At 52.2% G+C, this 7,199-nt stretch overlaps 1 protein-coding gene across 7 annotated transcripts in view; it reads left to right on the top strand.

The window, feature by feature from the left end:
- LOC113214364 (myocyte-specific enhancer factor 2) overlaps positions 1–7,199 on the top strand; it is an 84,666-nt gene that overhangs the window by 58,166 nt on the left and 19,301 nt on the right. The window contains exon 1 of one of the 7 annotated variants that reach the window (XM_052268654.1): positions 3,108–3,318. The exons of the other annotated variants lie outside the window; for them this stretch is intronic. The gene's annotated coding sequence lies outside the window, so the exon portion shown is untranslated. Of the gene's footprint in view, positions 1–3,107; positions 3,319–7,199 lie in introns of those variants that run through there. 7 annotated transcript variants of the gene reach the window in all.

The raw sequence follows: 7,199 nt of genomic DNA, 5'->3' as shown, positions 1-7,199 counted from the left end.
GGGGGAAATTGAGAGGGGGTAGGGGGGGTCGTCGAGCTGCGTGGTGACCGCCGCGCGGGGACGCTGGCTGTCGTCGTCGACGCTACCGAGGAATCGCCAACTCCGGCTAGGCCATTCCATTTTTGGGTTCCAACTCGACGATTTCCGACGTGGTTGCACCTAGAAAACAGCATTCTTGGCTTGGTTTTTCCAGCTGAATTTCTTGATTCAATTTGTATTTTTTAATTCGAAGAAACTTTTTCTTTGATGCAAGAAAATTAGCTAAACCAAGATAAACCAAGAATAATGGAAACAAGCCGAAATTTGCCTTGACTGAAGAACTCATTTTTTCTGGGTGTGCTTTAAATGATAGATTTAACCTTGTAAGAAGGTGTGTACAAACATGGACGCGATCGGCCACAACGTTTTCCAGTCGCGCATCGCGATTTTCGTTTCGGGAGCCTAAACAGCCTTTTACACACCGCCATGCTGGAGGCACTGCAGTGCCGACTTGGTGCGGCCAGAGAAGGCGCCTCGTGGCTCATGTCTGACCCTAAGGACTTTGCTTCTGGACTGGCAAGTATAATCCAGAAACCCGGAAAACAGCCCAAATTCACCCGCAGAACGCTCGGAGTACATACGGCGACGGCGTACGTGAAGCCCTGTAGCTAGCTTGTAGCACACAGGAGAACGCGAGTTGTCGATCCCTCAGATTCCACACCCTATTTACTGAAAGTATACAGATGAGAAAACGTCCAATTCCATTAAGCGGAAGGAAGGTCAGGTAGAAAGGGTCAAGTATAAACATATTTTGTCGGTCAGTAAACGGGTTGTAAATGTGTAATACAGGATGACGGGGTGGTCCACAGTCCACAAGTTACTGTACCTCATCCTCATGCTTCATGTGGCCATGCGGGCGAGCAGCTTGCCGCCAGTCTCTTACCGGTGCCTTGCGGCCCGTTGCGTGTAGGCAACGCGGACACACCCCTGCATGCGGTAAGTGTAAGTAAATCGTGTTCCAGAATCCGTGGACCCGTTACATACAGTGTTGCTCGCAGGTAGAAAACACAACTTTTCCGTACCCTGAAAGTTTATTAGAAGTCTACGGAATGTTCTACATTTTTCGGGCTAATTTACTCTTCCTTACTCCAAGATTTTTTAGACAAACCCGTTCTCAACAACCATGAGAATGTTGCATTAACCAAGTGTTATGGTTATTGCCGGCGTCTGACTATTTTCCCGGCTAATCCTACCTATATTATCCAGAGAGCTTTGGCGCGTAAACTTACACAAAGTTCACCATGTTAACGGAACTATTCCCAGATTCGCAGCAATTGGGGTGAACGACTTGGCTCAATCCGATAGACACGGTCTGTGTCGGGGTATGCCTCGGTGTATGGCCCGATGGGTAATCTGGGGGTAATCCGGGGGTACTTTAATCCGGGCCAATCCGCCGGCCGGACACGAGATTTAAGATTCGTTTCTCGCTGCTCAAAGCTATAGGTTGTTTTTGTTGTTTGGCATTACACTGGAAACGCAAGTGTGTGAATGTCGCCCACTTGTTGGTGGGTGAATGCCCCATTCGCAGTCTTAAGTCAAGGTGTGAATTCTCCTCTTTGTAATTAAAATACTTCGTGCCTCCACGTGTACGAATGGCGTTCACACGCACCCTTCGATAAGCAGGGTGTGCACTCTTTGTGTGCTCGCGGCTTCCTGCCTGGGCTGGTGGCGGGGCCGCCGGGCCGCCCCTCTGGCTCGGGCTGGCTGCGCCGCTGCGCCCTGGCAGGGATGGGAAAGGTAGTCCTGCCTCAGTACCTAGGTACTGTACCGGTAGAATTTCAAAATCAGTACCTACACTGCAAAAAATTATGACAGGAAAACTACAGATCGTCCTGCTAATTATTTTCCAGGAACTTCTGTTATTCGAATAACAGCATCGATGTAGTTTTAATGGTTAAAATTTGGCACAGGGAGCAATGTACAGGACCACTGTAAGGCAAAAGCGCGGACAAAACTGTCTACAGTGGAGCCGTATTCGTACACTGTACCGTGTAAATCCTGGGCTTTCCGGTGCTACAGCAACACTGTACTACGCGCTCTGTACCCCTAGGTGCAGTGACTAAGAGCGGCATCTACAGTAACGCTGTAGATCGTTCTGTATCAGACTCTAATTTTTTGCAGTGTAGGTACTGTAAAGGTACTTTGGAAAGATCAATACCTAGGTACTGTACCGGTATTTCGGTCCACTACCTAGGTACTTTTAGGTACTTTGTAGGTACTTTTCAGCATGTCCCCGTAATGACCTTTTCCCGTCACGCACCTAATACTTTACGTTACCACTCTCCAATACCAAACAATTTGCACCCCTTTACAACTAATTTTTAGCAGTGTCGTTCGGTTGGCCAATAACAGTGACCGCTCTTTCTCGCTCATGTGAGTGGGTTCATCAAACGTTTCCCTTTCCGCTTACAAGAAATGCACGGTCAAGGACACGGCCGATGCTGCACATTGCGCACGCCTTTTGTGCAATGGACCTCTCGCGGTCCCCAAACATGTGGCCTGCAGGCGGGAGGAGACGGGGGTGGGGAGGGGGGCGCAGTCGGCCGCCCTTTGTCTATTCGGGGAAGATGGTTGACCGGGGGGCCAGCCGGAACGAATTCTCCATACCCTCTCCCTCCACGACACACACGTCGTGCCAAAACAAAGCCATTACGAAAAATATAGTTAGGTGGTGACGAGTATTCTCCTCTTTCATTCGGTGGACATTGCTTTTAAAGTACCTTGAGAAGTACCTACAGAAAGACGGTATCGGTATCCCAAAAAGTACCTAGGTATCGGTAAGGTAGAATGAAATCTCCAGTACCTAGGTAAGGTAAGGTATCGGAAAAAGTACCTAGGTACTACCTAGGTACTGTACTACCTAGGTATTTCCCATCCCTGCGCCCTGGCTACGCCGCGCCGGCGGCCGGGGTTGGGACTCCCCCTCCCCGGGGCGCCGCGCCGCTGGCCGCCTCCCCCCACCAGCGCGCGGGGCCCCGGCCCCAGCCCCGGCGGAGGCCCCCACGGCCCCCGCTCGCCGGCGGGCTGACGGGGCGGGCGCGCGCGGCGCGGGGCCGAGCGAGGCCATTCGGCCCGGCTGACGCCAACGTGCACGACGTGCAGCAGCTCCACGCGCGCGACTCGCTGCCGCCGTGCTGCTCCGTGCCGCGAGTGCGTGCGCGCGCGCGCGCGAGTGTGTTTGTGTGTGCGTGTGTTTGTGTGTGACAGTGCAGTGCAGCGACCAGGCTCTAACCCCCTGGACTAAATGAGCCCCCGACTCGGAGATCAGCCTTCGCCAAGGTGAGTGTGTGCAGGGGCGGCCCGGGGGCTGTGCGGGGGCGGCGTGGGGGCGGCTCGGCCAGCGGGACGCAGCGGGCGCCTTGGGATTCCCCGCAGCCCGTGAGCGCCGCCTCCGCCGGGCGCCGTGGCGCACCTGAAGAAGGGTGGGAGAGCGTCCGTCGCGGCGCTCGTCTGTACCTCGGCGACGGCCGAGAACGAGGAGGTGGACTTCCCCCGCACCGTGTGACGGTTTTGTGCTGGTTTGGTTGGATGCCGCTCCCCCCCCCCCTTCTCATATCCGCGCCGGCCCGAAGCACGGCTGTGTGGGTGTGCGGGCGGGCGGCCGCGACTGGTGAACCTCGCAATGATGGCCTTTCTAGCGGACATAACACGTTGACTGTCTGATACGCCGACGGGCGAACACAGAGGGATGATTACTAGAGTGAATACGACGGTATAGACGGGCTCTCTCGCAAAATAAATGAGGGGGTCGCCATTAGAGCAGCGTTCGATAGTGTGTTCCTGAATACAAGGCAGTATTACCCCATCTCTTCACACGGAGAGTTATTCAGTAAACGCTGGTTTGTGGGAGTACTTTAAGGTGACAATTATACTCGTGAGTTAACGAATAATTAGCAATATTTGTACCGGGCGTATTTCTGAATGCGCTCCAGTGTTGTGGGGTTGCCTACTCCCTTCGTGCGGAAGGCGCCATTGCCCCTGCAGCCTCACTGAGTGTGCAACCCCGCATGACTTGAGCGCATTCAAACGCAGACCCGGTGCGGCGGATAATTCGGTGTTTATGTGTATATCTTTCGGGACTTTGACAATGGAGGAGTATGACACAACTTTCCATTCAAGACATTTTGTTGAGGGCCGTGCGGACGGGTTGCATTCACGCACGCGGGGCCGTAAGATGCACGGAAATAAGGTTAGTTCTCCCAACGGATGTGTTAGTTAATGCTCGGATAACTAACTGCTTTTAGTAGCAGAAACCAGTATTTGGTCGTTACAACTAACATTTCATTGCGGGTACGAGGCTGTTGCAAGAGCCTTGGTTTGCTCACGGAAGGAACGCGTTCGTTCTCCCAACAACGACGTCGTTTCCTCGACAAAATGTTGGTTTGGAGCTGAAACCAGTCAGTTATCCGAAAATCAACTAACGCTTCGTTGAGGGAACTAACTCTTATTTTTCCATGTGGCGAGCGCCGATGGGCAAGCCTGCCTGCTCGCCTGAATCCGGTACAGGATAAGCAGAAAAAGGAGAACCTTGTATTGCTTGGAAGTATGCTGAACATTTTCTCAACTTTCCTGGAGCTCGAGTGTGAAACGCGCCGACTTCCGCGGCGATGGTTTTGAGTCGGTCCCCTCGTCTTCTGGTCAGGTGGGCTCGTGTCACCTCCGGAAGCTCTTTCACACCGAGTGAGATAACGAGAGAGACGCTTTCCATAACTCCAAGTTTTCCCTGGTTGTTTTCGGGCTGTCCTATCTCGCATCCAGCTCAGCTTAACTCGGACGGCTCCGACGAAGTTTGAGGCTGAGATGAGTGAGAGGTACAAACTGTACCCCCCCCCTTCTCTCTCCCCTCGGGTTGTCGGTACCAAACGCCGTCATCGAATAACCCAACACCTCCGCCTCGCACTTTCGGAACCTCGTTCGGAACCAACATCTGCCAGGTGGCACGGGGTCAGAAGGAGCCGTGGGTAGCGGGGATAGGCAAACCCGCCCGCACGCGTGCATGCGGTACAGTATAATTACGAAAGTGCGCGGCGTGACTCAGCCACCTGGTATCAAGGTATTTGACCTTAGGCAAACCCTGATCCAGTGAGGAACGTCAACGTCTACTCGTTCCTCGCGCTCCTTCCACGGCGCCGGCTGGCTGACGCCCACAAAGTCCTTGTACTCGCCGCTACAGAAGTCCGGCCCCTAATGTAAGGTCGGAGAACTCTGTCGTCCAGTCGGCACCATGGAAGGAAGCGGAGCCACATTACTGTTTTCCTTTGAATCTGGTCCGGACCAACCCTATTGCGCGCACCCCTGGAATGCCCTTCCCCGAACCCAAAGTGTCGGCCGCGCCGCGCTCTTCCAGGGCAACGAGACCGCTGCTGGTTCTCCCAAGAAGCCGCAGGAATCTTTTGACTTATTTTCCTCTGCCGCGCGTTTTCCCGAAGCTGATACGGCGACAGGCTAGAGTATAAGGTTATCCGAGAAGCACACTCAATTACATTTGAGTTTGGTCACATTAACTTCATGCGAGCAGGGGGAAATCACTTAGATTCGTAGCGTACGGACTGTTTCGCGTTATACTCTCCTGCCATTTCGGTTTTTCACGGTTATTTCGGGGTATTTTGCAGTATTTCGGGTCTATTTCGAACTTTTTCGGGGGAAGGCGAACGAACTATTTCGTAAGTGATGTCCCCCTTGACTTGATGTCACAGGCGTCACATGACGCACCCCTCTTTTGCCAGGGCGTGTGTCACACTATAACGAATAATACGGCCAAGCACAGTATTCCAACCAATGTGTCACGAGTTTCTGTCGTTTCAATATAACTTCACAGTGTTTGAATATAACAATGAGAATACTCGTCTTCTGCCAATAGCTTGTTTTTCGTACAATTTTAACTTATCGTTAGTTTCAGAACTGAAACAGAAACATTTTAAACATTTTTTAAAACATAAAAAAAAAACTTCCTCATTTGATTCATTTGGATTCAAATTGTGTTTTTTTTCCTCGTTGAACATTTCCCACATTCTTCTATATTCGAATTTTTGTTCATTGACATTCCAAAAGCCTAAACGCGACGTAGTCAAACGCCTTTTCACACCTCTGACGCCTCCAGCCCGTCACGCCTGTCACCAAGACCGTCACCGAGACCGTCACCGGCGACGAGTGACGCTGCGCGGACCGCAATCGGGGTGCACTGGCCGCCGGATACCGCCGAATTCCGGTCGTCCGGCGATCCGATTGAGTCTCGAGTCTCCAGACTGGAGAGCTTTACGGCCGCGCGCCCCGGGCCGCAGAGCCGGCGCTCTAGCGCTAATGTGAAAAAAAATGTTTGCAGGTTTTACGGGGAATATACAGATAATCAATTCTCGTTTGTACGAAATTGGTACGATATTCCCGCATCAATCTATATTGTCTAAAAGATTAAATTGTAAAATTAGAAAATTCTTATCAAACTTTATATGTATTACGACTTTCGGCGAACAGTCGCAGCAGCCGTAGTAAATTGGCGAAATCGATTACTGTTTGTAAATCGTCAATTAAGAAAAAAGTTGTTAATTAACAGAGTTGTTTTCCATAGTGGACAGTGGTGGAGATCCGCACTGCCCCCGGTCATTTCTTCTCTGTAGAGTATGGGGCTGATTCTAGGAAAGAGCTGAATGCTCGGCTTTGTCCAGCTTTTCGAGGGCGGATCTCTAACCTAACCTAGCCGCTGGCATCGCCGAGACTAAAATGCAAGGGTCAACGCACATTAGGTGAGGTGTGAGGGCAGCACAGGTGACATCGCATCGTGCTGTGTTTCAGAAGTGCATTAGCCCTCTGGACAGCGAGGTACGGCGAAACTTCCTCGTCGTCGTCGTCTCTCTCTCTCTCTCTCTCTCTCTCTCTCTCTCTCTCTCTCTCATGTCGTACGAGTGCTCGGCGCGGCGCTCATGCACGTCATCGGCCGGTACCTGCCCCGCGTCTGACTCGCTAATGCTCCAGATGAGGCCGGCCCGCGGATGGGATGATCGATAACTGTTATCAACCAGTCTCTCTGACTGAACGAGGTGTATACACAAAACAGAGCAGCGTGGTTTGCAATGCTGTGAGCTTCGCGCACTCCGAAAAACCCCAGACCAAAATTCACCTCATGAGCCCGATGCGTTGTTGGCGATCTCGTGGATTGACCCCCC

This window comes from Frankliniella occidentalis, unplaced genomic scaffold (genome assembly GCF_000697945.3).
Source record: "Frankliniella occidentalis isolate FOCC.00 unplaced genomic scaffold, Focc_3.1 Scaffold74, whole genome shotgun sequence".
Taxonomy (NCBI): Eukaryota; Metazoa; Arthropoda; class Insecta; order Thysanoptera; family Thripidae; genus Frankliniella; species Frankliniella occidentalis.
Note: the sequence above shows the minus strand (reverse complement) of the source record. Positions and strands in the feature narration are given on the sequence as shown.